The 15,595-nt window shown below is 38.4% G+C and overlaps 4 protein-coding genes across 6 annotated transcripts in view; 3 read left to right on the top strand and 1 right to left on the bottom strand.

Moving 5' to 3' along the window:
* Nucleotides 1-15,595, top strand: part of LOC128421742 (zinc finger protein 665-like) — a 168,821-nt gene that overhangs the window by 54,109 nt on the left and 99,117 nt on the right. The window lies entirely within an intron of this gene.
* The window catches only part of LOC128421703 (zinc finger protein 665-like), a 136,964-nt gene that overhangs the window by 34,884 nt on the left and 86,485 nt on the right, over nucleotides 1-15,595 (bottom strand). The window lies entirely within an intron of this gene.
* LOC128421723 (zinc finger protein 709-like) overlaps nucleotides 1-15,595 on the top strand; it is a 49,523-nt gene that overhangs the window by 6,751 nt on the left and 27,177 nt on the right. The gene's annotated exons all lie outside the window — the stretch shown is intronic.
* The window catches only part of LOC128421774 (zinc finger protein 84-like), a 238,925-nt gene that overhangs the window by 209,418 nt on the left and 13,912 nt on the right, over nucleotides 1-15,595 (top strand). The window lies entirely within an intron of this gene.

The raw sequence follows: 15,595 nt of genomic DNA, 5'->3' as shown, positions 1-15,595 counted from the left end.
GCCAAGGCCGGGCTCAGAGCGACTTACAAGCAATAATAAAAACAAGTTGAATGATTACAACTTAAAAACAAAATTAAAATACAACATTAAAATATTGAAACATTAAAATATTAAAATGTAGCCTCATCGCAGGAGGAGAAGGAAAAGAAAAAAGAAAGAGAGGGAGGGAATCAAATTGGCTCCAAGCCAAAGGCCAGGCGGAACCACTCTGTCTTACAGGCCCTGCGGAAAGAAATCAGATCCTGCAGGACTTCCGGGTTAGCGTGACCGGCTAATGGCGGATTCCCTCCGAGCTCCGGAGGGAATCGGCTTCGCAGGAGCTGGGTCTTGCCGCTGCGGCGACGCGGGGACCCTCAGAAATCACAGGCGCTGAAGCCTGTGAACCTGGTGACTCGGCGGGCACCATTTGCGCCCCCCTGACCTGCGAAGGAGCCTTTTTAAAGGCTTCGGAACGGGGGACGGGGTGAGCGGCGCGGTGCTGAGAGTCGACTGCTCCTCCTGTGGAGTGAAGCCGCATGCCATGGTCGGAGAGCGCTGACTTCTTCTTGTGAACAATTGGATTCTAAAAGTAACAACCCGTGAGTAGTACGGAAATTGGACTTGTAAAGGAATTTTTTTGTTGAATTTGGCACGATCGGGGAAGGTGCAAACAGGAAGTCCGCCTCCCCGTCTTGTAAATAATTTAAAGCAAGGACTAGTTAACTAAGGTCGAGAGAATTTCTTTTTCTTCATTGGGTAAAAGACATTAATTTCACGATTTGGCAGTATAAGCATAAATAATTTTATTGGAGGATAAGAGCTAATTTTGAGAGATGAAGTGCCACCCCCCCGGACCCGGGAGTGATCCGTGAGAGAGCCTGTTGAGGAGATATAGAAGAGTTTGACAGCTGTTAAAATTAGCTGTCAAGAAGGAAAAAGAGAACTTTGTTTCTGCTGTCTCTGCTGGATATATTTGTTGCAATTTGGTTATATTTTGTTGAAAACAAGGAAGAACTGATACAAACTAACTTGATTTTTGGATTTGAACTGGAAAGAATATTAAGTTACCAAAATCCCTCTAGAGGGGGATTTGGGACATTACAAGAATGGCTGGAGGAGGGAAAATTCAAGCTGGGTTGGACAGAGTTTTTGTTCTCTTGGGAAAGCTACAAGGCCAAATGGATGTTTTGGCTACAAATGTTGCAACTCTGAACTTAACAGTAAATAATATCACTGAATTTGATAAGGATTTGACTCAGGAAGCCCATGCAGCTGGACAAAAAGAGAAACTTGAGAGTTTTGAGAGTGTGGAGAAGGAGACATATGTTGTTTCTGAGGAAAAGGAAGGAGGAGCTGTAATTTTGCAGATGACAAAGGAGAGCCAGAGGCCTGACATGATGGTTACAAAGGAAAATAAGAAATCGAGCCAGAGGCCTGACATGATGGTTACAAAGGAAAATAAGTACTGGATGATGAAAATCTGGTTTGAATTGGAGATTGAAGAATGGAGAGATCTCCTTATGTGGAGATCTGAAGACCTATGGATTACAAATTTGATTAAGGTGGAAGTTGGAGCTTTCGGGACAATTGGACTTAAAAGGAGTAAGAAACAAGATTCGGGCTCCACTTTTAAGTATGGAGGTCTGGCTGGAAGAAACATGGACCTTATGGGGACAGAGCTTCTCCGAGATCTGGTGTTTAATACTAAAGACTATCAAAAAAACCGGCAGAGAGGAATTGAGAGAGAATTAAGAGCCTCGGACGTGAGGTCTCCAGGCTGATAGTAGATAAAGACTGATGGACATCTGTTGGGGATTGAAACCGGGAAAGGGGGTGGTGGGGTTTGGGAATCCAAAGGGTGTACAATTATAATCTGTTGTTTATTTTGTTTTGTTATTAGTATGAAAATTGGGGAATTCGTGGAAGGGAATTTGGGTTGACTTTAGAAAAAGGTTTTAAGAATGAGCACTGATGTATGTTTATAAGTTAAAACTGGTTTGTTTGTTTTTTAAATGAACTAAATATAAAAAGGTTAAAAATTGGGGATAAGAACTTGTTGAACTAACAATTTGAATTGGAATATAAGAAGGGGAGGTGTGGGGAAGTCAGGGAAATATGTTATTGAAAATACGATTGTAAACTTTATTTGTTTTTAATTTTTTTGTTTTTTCTTTTTTGATTTTTTTTATTAAGATGAAAAATTTTAATAAATATTTATTAAAAAAAAAAGAAATCAGATCCTGCAGGGCCCTGGTCTCATGAGGCAGAGCGTTCCACCAGGCCGGAGCCAGTGTTGAAAAGACCCTGGCTCTGGTTGAAGCCAATCTAACTTCCTTAGGGCCCGGGACCACTAGGGTGTTGCTATTTATGGACCTTGAGGCTCTCCGTGGGGCATACTGGGAGAGGCGGTCCCGTAGGTACAAGGGTCCTAGGCCGTGAAGGGCTTTAAAGGTCAAAACCAGCACCTTGAACCTGACCCTGTACTCCACCGGGAGCCAGTGCAGCTTGAAAAGCACTGGGTGAATATGCTCACATGGCAGAGACCCCGTGAGGATCCTCGCTGCATTATTCTGCACCCGCTGGAGTTTCTGGGACAGCTTCAAGGGCAGCCCGCATAGAGCGAATTACAGGAGTCAAGCCTGGAGATGACCGTCGCATGGATCACTGTGGCCAATGATAAGATAAGAGATTTAAGCTATTTAACCCCCAGGACCTCGAGAAATTTGCCAGAAGATATGAAAAGGAGCTGGGGAAGGTGGAAAAGAAAAGAAGAGAGGAAGAACAACAGGAGAAACAGAGAGGAGAGGGAGAAGAGGAGGAGGAGGAGGAGGAGAGGGACGAGGGGGAGGAGGAGGAGGAAGAAACAGACAGCAAAGAACACCAAGGTTAAAACAGGACTTAATTTTGGTTGGTAATTACATAAAAATGGCCTTAAAAATATTGTCATGGAATGTGAACCGACTTAATAATAAAAATAAGAGAAATCAAATTGGACATGTGCTGATTAAACGGAATCTTGACATAATCTGCCTGCAAGAAACCCATGTTGCAAGAAAACATAAGAGGATTTTAAGTAATAAAAGATTGGGGAAAGATTTTATTGCCTCTGACAAAAATAAAAAAGAGGAGTTGTGTTCTATATAAAAGAAAAATATGACCCAAAATTAATCTATAAAGATGAAGAAGGAAGAGTGATAATAGTACAAATAACTTTCCAAGGAGAGAGTATAAACCTAGTTGGAGTCTATGCTCCTAACGATAAGAAAGCAGACTTTTATTTGAAATTAGCAGACATATTGCTTGACCTCCTAGACCAACATCTGATATTAATGGGAGATCTTAATGGTGTGGTCATCCCAGATTTGAATAGATCCATAAGAAAAAGAGATACAAATGAGGGTAAACTACCCAGGTCATTCTTTGACCTGGTGGATACTACAGGACTAATAGATATATGGAGACTTAAAAACCCCACAATGAAACAACCCACCTTTTTCTCGAGTCCAAATCAAAGCTGGGGAAGATTAGACTACATCTGGGTATCAAAAGAATTAGTCCCGAGGTCATTTAAACCAGAAATCCTGCCACGGACTCTATCTGACCATAATCCGGTGTATTTGGAGGTGAGAGGAAAAGACCCTTCATCATTTAGATGGAGAATGAATGAAAGCCTCTTTAATGATCAGAAGATAATAGATAAAGCGAAAGAAACAATTACAGAATATTTTAACTGGAACCTAAATAAAGAAACACCCATAGAAATAGTATAGGATGCAAGCAAAGCCGTTATGAGAGGCTTTTTGATTTAATAAAACAGTCATCAAAGAAGGGGGAGAGAAAAGAAAAAAGGAAATCTTAGCATACCTTGTGGAGAATGAAAGACTGCTAACAATTAAACCAAAAGATGAAAAAAATAAAACAAAATATAAAGATGTTGCAAATTCAGTTTTCCATGGTAGTGAATCAGGAAGTAGAGTGGAGAATTAAAATGAAGAGACGAAAGAACTTCTAGTCTGCTAACAAAATAGGAAAATATCTGGCATGGCAATTAAAGGCAAGAAAAAAACAAAATATAATATGTAAAATAAGAGAGGGAGAAAAGATAATAGACGATCCCAAAGAGATAAGAAGGGCTTTCCAGAAATACTATAAAGAGTTATATAAGAAAGAGAAAGAAGACGATCATAGAATAGGGGAATATCTACAAAAACATCAATTGCAACAAATTACAAAAGAAGAAAGAGAACAACTGAACCAGTTAATCACAGTTACAGATAGTTACAGTGTATCTGAAGAAGTGTGCATGCACACGAAAGCTCATACCAAGAACTAACTTAGTTGGTCTTTAAGGTGCTACTGGAAGGAAAAAAAAATTTTTGTTTCAGTTAATCACAGAACAAGAAGTCAGAAAGGCAATAAAGAAGATGAAGATTGGGAAATCTCCAGGCACAGACGGAATATCGGCTAAATACTACAAAATATTATGTGATCAAATAACACCAGGATTATGTGAGGTTATGAACAATATCTTGAAAAAAGGCAAAATCCCAAATACGTGGAAAGAAGCCTATATAACCCTAATCCCCCAAAAAGATACTGATGGCCTAGAGGTTAGAAATTACAGGCCCATTTCATTACTGAATAATGATTATAAATTATTTGCAGATGTTTTGGCGGAAAGACTGAAAAGGCTTCTAAACAAAGTAATCCATAAAGATCAAGCTGGCTTTTTACCGGGGAGACAGCTGAAAGATAATGTGAGAATGGTATTAGATATTATCGAATGTTTAGAAAACAGAATTGATAAACAAGCAGTGTTGATTTTTATCGACGCGGAGAAAGCATTTGATAATGTCTCCTGGCAATTTATGAAAAAGAATTTAAAAATAATGGGAATAGGAGAGGAATTTATGAAGGGTGTAGAAGCAATATATCACAATCAAACAGCCAAACTCATTATAAATAATAATGTTTCGGAGATTTTTGATATCTCAAAAGGGACGAGACAGGGGTGTCCTCTATTCCCCCTGTTGTTTTTAACTGTACTAGAGGTACTCAACAAGACCATGAGAGAAAATCCAGAAATTAAAGGGATTAAGGTTGGACATAAAGATTTTAAAATAAAAGCGTTTGCGGATGATATAGTATTAACTTTGGAAGATCCAAAGAAAAGCTTAAAAGAGGCACTACAAAAAATAGAAGAATTTGGCAAAGTAGCGGGGTTTAAACTTAATAAGAACAAGACTGAAATGTTAGTGAAAAACATAAGCAAAGAAGAAACAGAAGAACTGCAACAAGAGACAGGAATCACAGCGGCTAACAAAGTCAAATATCTGGGAATATGGTTGACAGCAAAAAACAGAAATCTATGTAAAGATAACTATGACACCACATGGAGAGAAATTAAGAAAGACTTGGATATCTGGAATAGACTGAGACTCTCTTTTTTTAGGGAGAATATCAGTGATTAAAATGAATGTCTTACCTAGAATGCTATTCTTATTCCAAACAGTACCAGTGATCAAAGGGTTGAAACAATGTAAAGAATGGCAGAAAATATTGGCAAGATTTGTCTGGCAGGGAAAGAGACCAAGAATAAAAATGAAGATCTTAGTGGACAAAAAAGAAAGAGGTGGCTTTTCCTTGCCAGACATGATTCTTTATTATGAAGCAGCTTGCTTAATATGGATAAGAGATTGGATAAAACTAGAGAATACGGACCTTCTAGATTTAGAAGGATTTGACAACAGGTACGGGTGGCACTCGTACCTGTGGTATGGTAAAGCAAAGGTCCACAGGGGTTTCTTAAATCTTATAATTAGAGGACCCATATATGATGTTTGGGTAAGAAATAAAAATTTGTTAGAAAAGAAAACCCCCTGGTGGATCTCACCAACTGACGTATTAATTACAAAAAAAACTAATATGGAAGGAAAGAGAGCTACTTATGAAGAGTTTGTTATGAAAACGGAGCAGGGGATTAAGTTAAAGACGTATGAAGAAATAAAGAACCTATTGACAGGGTGGTTACAACACCACCAAGTTAATGAGATACTAAAAAAGGATTAAAAAAGGTTGGGATTTGAGGAAAAGAAATCAAAATTTCAAATCGATATTATAGAAGGTAGCAACAAACTTTTGTCCAAAATGTATGACTTATTACTGGACTGGTTTACTAAAGATGAGGAGGTAAAAGAAGCCATGATTAAGTGGGCCATGGATTTTGGATATAATATAGACTATAGCATGGCGTGAATTATGGAATGTCAATATGAAGTTTACGGCGTGTACGGCCTTACAGGAAAATATGTGGGAAATGATATATAGGTGGTACCTCACACCGGTAAAATTGGCAAAGATGTATAGAATAAAAAATAGGAAGTGTTGGAAGTGTGGTGAGGCAGAAGGAGACTTATATCATATGTGGTGGGTTTGTGGGCAAGTGAAGGGTTTTTGGGAATCAATATATAATGAGCTTAAAAAAATCTTTAAGTACACGGACTTCCTGTTGAGCGCGAACCTGTCGCAAGTGGGAATCTTCCCGGCTGGGAGATTCCGTGCTTTTTGAGGAAAAAAGGGGTGCTACAGGGCGCAGTAGCCCCCCAAAATACCCTCAGTGGAGAACATTGAGGGTCTGGTTCCCGGCAAGCCAATTTGCAAATCGCCTGGCCGTCAGGTAGCCCTGTAAGGGTGAAGAGTACGGTGGAGAGAGAAGCAGGCAGAGGGAAGCCATTAACTATCCTCTAGAAAGCGTAGCCCTGAACTTGCAAGGGAAGCGACCGACACTCAAGCTTAAGAAATTCGGACCTAATTGGGATAGAATTTGGAAGTTCAAGGCTAAAGGAAGGTTTCGGAGCAAAAAGAATTAAATGTGGAGTTCAGCTGTATCTGCAATTGAAAACAGACGCAGAACTGTCAGCAGAGCGGGAGCAAGCTGTGTGAGTAATGGGTAGCGGTCGTTGCCGCTTTCTCCTCTAAAACTTCTAAGCTAAGAAAATAGCTAAGAACTAGCAATAAGATAAAAAAAGAAACAGAAGAGGAAGCAGAGGGACGTTTGACTGTTATTTTTGGCAAATCTTCGGTGTGTTGGTGGGGGAAAGAAAGAGACAAGATTAGAAGGAATACTTAGTTTCACTTTTAATAAAGAACTGCGCAACTGGATGTAAGGACTTCCGTCGCCACTGTTACATTGCTATACTCTGGAAAAATACCAGCAACGTTTTTGGAGAAGTGAATATTTTAACGGATAAAAGGGGAAGTTTTATGCTCTGTAATAGATTATAATAATCTGACTTTTGAAATTGAACAATGCCACAGGTTTTAAGGGTTGATGGTGAGCGTCAAAATTAACTTCTAAAAAAACACTGCCCCCCACTGCCCCTTCCCCCCCCTTCCTTCTCTTGTCGTTGGAGTATAACACCATTGCAGAAGCTTTGTAGAGTGGTTTTAACGAATGGATAAGGCTGGTAACTGATTGAGATCGTTCCTCAGAAGAATCCTGCTCTGGATATAATTTTTTTGTTTTGTTTCCCTTTTTCTTTTTTTTTGTGGGACTTATTTTATGGTTTTCTGCTACTTCTTTACTTCCTTCCTTGGACTAATCTGGGACTGGAGAGTTTGAAGACTACACTGGATTATAATTGGAGTATAATTAAAATCTAAAATAACTGGCAATAACAAAACTGAGAAAATATATTATTTTATGGTTTGGTCCTTTTCTTCCCCTGTTGCATTTTATTTTCGAAATGACGGATTGGAATTAGCCTAAGTGGTGGCAAGAAGATTTTCGTCTTTCTATCGTCTCTTCATTAATGAAAAGTTTTAAAACCTTGGCAAAAAATTGAAATTTGAGGACTGTGAATTAGTGAATTCTCCTAACAAAAAGGCTAAAAGTAGTATCACGATTATATTCTCTCTTTTGGGATTTTTTAAGATAATAAGAGTATCTCCATTGGGTTATATTTTATTTTTATTCTGGTCATTTATTTTGTGATGTAGGAAATACCTGAGTTGATATATTGATCGGAGGAGTTCGGTGTTAGTTTTTATATGTTATTGGGTTTTGCTAAATATTGTATTGGGCCTTATATACTGGTTGTGCTAATTTTGGTGCATTAATTAACTTTGGTAGGAGTGTGAAGAGACTAAAAGATATGTCGCACCAGCAGAAAAAAACAAGTGCAAGGGGGACACCGGCAGATAGGAGAAGCTCAAAACAAGAGTCAGATTTTAAGGGAGAAATATTGAAAATGTTTGGAGAAATTAAAAATGATATAAAGCAGAGTGAAAAAAAATTAGAGGCCAAATTAGAACAAATGGACAAAAGGATTGGAAAAATGGACAAAAAAATTGATGAAACAGTAAATGAATTAAAGGGACAATTGAAAGATGTGACTAAGAGAACAGAAACGTTGGAGGAGGGGATGAAGAGGACAAAACAGGAAATGAGGGAAGTGAGGAGAGAAGAGGAGAAAATAAAGGTAGAAATGTCGAAGATTAATAAAACACAAGAAGAAGTCTTGGATGCGATTGCTATGAATGAATTGAGGCAGCGGGAGACTAATTTGAGGTTGAGAGCCGTACTAGAGATGCAGGGTGAAAATATTAAAGAGAGACTGATTGCAGAAATAGCACAATGGTTAGAACTTCAACCAGAGGAGGTAGCTATGACAGTGCAAAATGCATTTAGAATGAAGGCAAGAACAACTAAGACAAGGAAATCTCCGGGAGACTGTCTAATTATATTCAAGGACAGAGAAATGAGAAATATGATCTTGCAGAAGAACAGAGAGAAAAGATTGAATATCGATGGGAATTATATAATTATTTTTAAAGATATACGGATCAGACTGTTGAAACTGAGAGATCCATATAAACCATTGGTGCAAATTTTATAGAAGAACAAAATAGAATACAAGTGGAAATTTCCAGAGGGGATCTCTTTTTTCTATAAAAGTAAGAAACACAAACACACAAGCCCAAAGGAAGCAAGCAAGTTTCTGAGAAGATACAAGGAATTAAGACCAGAAGAGGAAGAAATAAGAGGTGCAGCAGCAGGAGCAGGAGCTACGGGGGAAAGTGGATTGGGAGAGGGGGAAGAAGAAGATGGAAGAAACACAGAAGAAGAAGAAGAAGTACAAGAAGAAAGATTATAAAATTTTAAATAAAATTTAATTAATTAGGATACCAAGATGGCGTTAAAATTATGGAATTGGAATATTAATGGGATGAACGATAGGAAAAAACGGAATAAAATTGAACAATACCTAAAAAAGGAAAATTTGGATATAATATGTTTACAAGAGACACATGTGGCGAGAAGACATAGAAGAGTTTTGATCAACAAAAGACTAGGAAATGAATTTATATCGTCAGACAAAAACAAAAAGAGAGGGGTGGTATTGTATAAAATTGAAATAAAATTGAAGCTCAGCAAATTTTCAAAGATGAAGAAGGAAGAATAATTGCAATCCAGATCAAGTGGCAAGGTGAAAAAATAATAACAGTCGGGATCTATGCACCAAATGGAAACAAGACTGATTTTTATAAAGATTTGGAAGAGAAACTGTTTGATTATATGGACCAAAAGATTATAATAATGGGAGATATAAATGGAGTAGTGTCAATGGAAATGGATAGACTGAGAGCATCAGGAATGAGTAAAGAGGGAAAACTACCCAAGACTTTTTTCTCGATGATTAAGAATTGTAACTTAATAGACATTTGGCGACTGAGACATCCACTTGACAAACTGTTTACGTTTTATGCAGAATCGAATCAGTCAATGTCGCAAATCTATCAAATATGGGTATCTAATGAATTAACTCCAAGAATCATGCAAGTTGAAATTCAACCAAGAGTGATCTCAGATCATAATCCAATCAAATGTGAAATTAGAGGTTATGAAGAAATACTCCATCATTCATATGGAGAATTAATGACAACCTTCTAGATGATCAAAATTTTTTAGAGGGGGCACAAAAGAAGCTGGTGGAGTATTTTATGAACAATTGTAATAAGGGTACAAAAATGAATGTTGTGAGGGATGCCAGCAAGGCGGTGATGAGAGGATTTTTTATCCAACAGAATTCAATAAAAAATAAAAGCAGAGAGAAAGGCAAGAAAGAAATTTTAAGACAAATAATGGACAATGAACAAAAATTAATTGAGAAACCAGACAATTTGAAAATAAAACAGAATATAAAACTCTGCAAACACAATTTGCTATGATAATAAATAAAGAAGTGGAGTGGAATATAAAAAAAGGAACTTTGAATTTGCAAATAAATCAGGCAAATGGCTGGCATGGCAAATTAAGAAAAGAAAGGAACAGAATACAATAAATAAAATCATCATAGAAGGAGAAGAGATAGTTAATCCAAAAGGTATCAGAAAAGGATTCTTGGAATTTTACAGACATTTATATAATAGTAAAGAGAAAAATAACATGAGAAAAATAGAAAGATTCTTAAAAGAAAAAAAGGTGCAGAAGATCCCGACAGAAAAGAAAGAAAGGCTGAACGCCCCTATAGAAATGGAAGAGATTAAAGAAGCCATAAAAGAGTTGAAAAAACGGAAAGCTCCAGGACCAGATGGATTTACAGCAAGTTGTTATAAAGAAATGAGGCACATCCTGTCGACACCGCTGAGAGAAGTCGTGAACAATATTCTTCAGGATAGAGAAATGCCGGAGACGTGGAAAGAAGCTTTTATTACACTAGTTCCAAAACAAGACTCTGATTTGACTCAAGTTACCGTATTTTTCGCACCATAGGACACACTTTTTCCCTCCTAAAAAGCAAGGGAAAATGTGTGTGCGTCCTATGGAGCGAATGCAGGGGGGAGGCAGGCGGGAAAAGCCCCCAAGAGCCGCACACAAGCTTCGTGCGCTTTTGCGGGCTTTTCCCCAGGAGGGAGAAGGGACTGACTGGCCGCATCAGTCCCTTCTCCCTCCTCAGGGAAAAGCCCCCAAGAGCAGCGCCCTCTTTAAAGGCTGCGCGGCTCCTGCGGGCTTTTCTACGAGGTGGGGGAATCCCCCCACCTCCCAGAAAAGCCAGGAGAAGCCGCGCAGCCCCGCTAAAGAGCGCGCGGCTTCTGCGGGAGGTGGGGGAAGCTGCAGTAGATTCCCTCCTCCCGGGCTCCCTTTGAAGCGGCAATGTGGGAGGGGAGCAGCTTACACTCGTGTAAGCAGCTCTTCTCCCACTTTCCTGCTTCAAAGCAACTACGGAGGAGGGAAGGAAGGGGACCATGGATTCTCCGCTGCTGACGGCTGCAGCGGATTCCCTCCTCCGTGATTGCTTTGAAGCAGGAAAGTGGGAGGGGAGCAGCTTACACTTGTGTAAGTAGTTCCTCTCCTACTTTCCTGATTCAAAGCAATCACGGAGGAGGGAAGGAAGGGGACCATGGATCCTCTGCTAGTGAATGCAGCGGATTCCCTCCTCCCGGGCTCCCTTTGAAGCAGCAAAGTGGGAGGGGAGCAGCTTACACTTGTGTAAGCAGCTCCTCTCCTACTTTCCTGCTTCAAAGCAATCACGGAGGAGGGAAGGAAAGGGACCGTGGATCCTCCACTGCTTGCGGCTGCAGCGGATTCCCTCCTCCTGACCTCCCTTTGAAGCAGGAAAGTTGGAGGGGAGCAGCTTACACTCGTGTAAGCAGCTCCTCTTCCACTTTCCTGCTTCAAAGTGGAGGGAATCCACGGCAGTTGTGAGCAGAGGATCCATGGCTCCGCTTCCTTCCCTCGAAGCAGGGTGCGGGGGTGCAGGGGGGAAAGACGGCAGGAAATAGATGCTGGGCAGGAAGACACAACCACACTTTGACCACTGAAAGTCCACCCCAGATTTCCACTGAGACGGCCAGGCTAATCTCGATGGCCATAAGTCAGGCTCAGCATTATTAACTGGACTTAGATAAGCCATGGTTCCCCTTCCTACCCTCCTCTGAGGCTCGATTTAAAGCAGCAAAGCGGACAGGAGCCACCTGCTTTGCTGCTTTAAATAGTTTAGTGCAACATTTGATTCAGAATATTTTTTCCCGTATTTTCCTCCTCTAAAAACTAGGTGTGCCCTATGGACAGGTGCGCCCTATGGAGCGAAAAATACGGTAAAAATTACAGGCCTATCTCATTGCTAAATACAGACTACAAAATTTTTGCAAGTATCTTAGCGAAGAGGTTGAAAAAGATATTACAAGAAATTATTCATAAAGACCAGGCGGGTTTCCTTCCTGGCAGACAGATGAAAGATAATATAAGGAATATAATTAATTTGTTAGAATATCTGACAGCCAGGAATGAGAAACAAGCTGCGTTAATATTTGTGGATGCAGAAAAGGCCTTTGATAACATTTCTTGGGACTTTATGTTAAAAAAATTAGAATATATGGAAGTGGGGAAAGAATTCTTTAATGGAATAAAAGCGATATATACTGAACAAAGAACGAAGCTTATTGTAAACAACATGACTACAGAAGAATTAAAAATATCAAAAGGTACGAGACAAGGATGCCCTCTCTCACCATTGTTATTCATAATGGTTCTGGAAATTTTCTTAAATTCAATAAGGAGAAATGAAGCAATAAAAGGTGTGTCAGCAGGCCAGAATGAGTATAAAGTAAAAGCCTTTGCTGATGATCTGGTAATAACAGTGGAAGAACCGCTGGAAAGGGCAAAAGTAGTTTTGGAAGAAGTTGAACAATTTGGTCAAGTGGCAGGGTTTATATTAAATAAGAAAAAAACCAAAATACTTACAAATAATATGGAACAAGGTATGATAGAAACAATGCAACAACAAATAGGGATAGAAGTGGTGAAAAAGTTAAATATTTGGAAATCTGGTTAACCCTTAAGAATCTTGATTTGTTTCAGAATAACTATGAGCCAGTGTGGAAGGGAATAAAGAAAGATCTAGAGGTGTGGGGTCGAATGAAGTTATCTTTTTGGGGGAGAATTTCAACGATTAAGATGAACGTGCTGCCAAAGATGTTGTTTTTGTTTCAGACAATTCCAATAATCAAGGGGACAGTGATCTTTAAAGAATGGCAGAGAGCAATTTCAAGATATATCTGGCAGGGTAAGAAGCCAAGAATTCAGTTTAAGTTATTAACGGATGCGAAAGAAAGAGGAGGCTTCGCCCTGCCAGACTTGAAATTATATTATGAAACTGTTGTCTCTGTTGGTTGAAGGAATGGATAAAGTTAAAAAAGACTGATTTGTTAGATTTAGAAGGTTTTGATAACAGATTTGGCTGGCACCCATATTTACGGTGTGAGAAGAAAAAAATCCATAAAGGTTTCAAAAACCACATCTTTAGAAGATCTCTCATAGAAATATGGGAGAGGTATAAAAGTTTATTAGAACCAAGAATTCCCCACTGGCTATCTCCGTTAGAAGTTATGAGTCTTAAGAAAGTCAATTTAAGGTGGAACTGGATTACATATAAAGAATTGATAGTAAAAGAAGGAGGAAAATGGAAAATGAAACCTTATGAAGATGTGAAGGAGCATGTATATGATTGGTTGCATTATTATCAGGTTAATGAAATGTTTAAAAAGGATTTTAAAGGAAGAGGTTTTGATGAAAAAGAATCAAAATTTCAAATGGAAATAATAAATAATGAGTACAAAATTTTATCTAAAATGTATAAAATGTTGCTGGAATGGTATACAAAAGACGAGGAAGTTAAATCGGTTATGATACACTGGGCCAGAGATTTGGGTCATAATATACAGTTCAATGACTGGATAAAATTATGGAATGAAAATATAAAATTTACGGCATGCACTGCGTTAAAGGAAAATGTGATGAAAATGGTTTATAGATGGTATATTACACCCGTAAAATTGGCAAAAATGTATAAAACATGTAATAAGTGTTGGAAATGTAAAGAAAAAGAGGGAACATTTTACCATATGTGGTGGGATTTCAAGAAGGTGAAGGGTTTCTGGGAATTGATATATAATGAGTTGAAAAAGATGTTGAAATATACATTTGTTAAGAAACCAGAGGCTTTTCTTTTAGGAATAGTAGGAAATGAGATAAATAGAAAGGACTGTAAACTTTTCCAATACGCAGTAACTGCAGCAAGAATACTACTGGCTGGCCCAAAAATGGAAACAGGAACAACTACCGACGTTAGAAGAATGGAGAATGAAACTGATGGACTATGCAGAACTAGATAAACTAACGGGGAAGATCAGATACCTACGAGACCAAAAGTTTATTGAAGATTGGGGAAAATTTTCAGATTATTTGAAATGTATATGTGATGAGCAAACAACGCTAGTGGGATTTCAAGAAGCTCTGTGAATGTTTGAGGAATATTGTGTAGAAGAAAAATAAGAGGGTGAAGGTATATAAATTGCAATATAAAAATTAGGAAATGTGTAATTAAAAAATCGAATAATGGATGATTGTTAGAGAGGCTGAAGGAAGTCCAAAAGAGAAAATATGTGATAAATTTTGATTGGATATTATAAATGTATGCTGGAAAATCAATAAAAAATATTTATAATAAATAAATAAATAAGTACAAAAAAATATTTTCTAAAAAAACCTGAAGCCTTTTTATTGGGATTGAAAGGGAAGGAAATTAAAAAGAAGGATAAAAATCTTTTCTTGTACGCCATGACAGCAGCTAGAACTATGTTGGCCCAGAACTGGAAAACTGATACTCTACCTACAATCATGGAATGGCAGACCAAAATGATGAATTACGCAGAATTGGCTAGATTGTCGGGGAAAATACGGGACCAAGATGAAAAGAAATTTGTTGAAAATTGGAGTAAATATTTGGTATATGTAAGAGAAAATGGTAAAACTTTAAAGACACTGGCAGGGTTGGAGTAACTCTAACAGCATAAGACAAAATAGTATTAAATAGAATACGCGATGTTATAACTATATGATACTTACTGAAGAGATGAAGGGAAGTCTGAAGCTCGGCAGAGCTTAAGGTTTAGGTGGGTGGATAAATGTATGAGTGTATGTATTCTATGTGTATGTGTAATAATGAAAATCAGTAAAAACTGATTAAAAAAAGAGAGAGAGATAGAGGTGGATGGAGGATTATGATGCCGAGGATGGAGAATGTCCAAAGGAACGATGAACCAGAGAAAAGGGGGACCTCTTCATGGACAGAGAGCAGCTGCCTTTCCTGTGAGGAAACAATTAATTTGAAAAGGCTGTATTCCAAGATCATATTGTGCTATTAACAATGAGTGAGGATTATGAAAGGTGGTGATGCATTACTATCATTTGACATCATTGCATCTTCATTTCCTAAAAACTGGGAACATGGGTAGGAGGTGGGGGAATATAGGAAATGTTGAAATAAGAAAAGCTGCTAATGGCATTTGATGTGTTCTCTTTCCCTTTGTTCTCTTCCTTGAAACCAAAATAGGATTGCCTTTCCGCCCATTCTGAAGAAGGTGATACAGAAGACAGTCAGAATTCTGGGAGATGGGGAACCTTTCGTTTCATTAGGAATAGCCATTAAAAAGTGTGAAATGTGGAATATGCTTCACTGAATGAGCACACATATCTCACATCAATAAACTCAAACAGGGGAGAAACCATTTAAATGTATGGAGTGTGGAAAGAGCTTCAGTCGAAGTGATGAAC

The sequence above is a fragment of the Podarcis raffonei genome, chromosome 10 (assembly GCF_027172205.1).
Source record: "Podarcis raffonei isolate rPodRaf1 chromosome 10, rPodRaf1.pri, whole genome shotgun sequence".
Classification (NCBI taxonomy): domain Eukaryota; kingdom Metazoa; phylum Chordata; class Lepidosauria; order Squamata; family Lacertidae; genus Podarcis; species Podarcis raffonei.
Note: the sequence above shows the minus strand (reverse complement) of the source record. Positions and strands in the feature narration are given on the sequence as shown.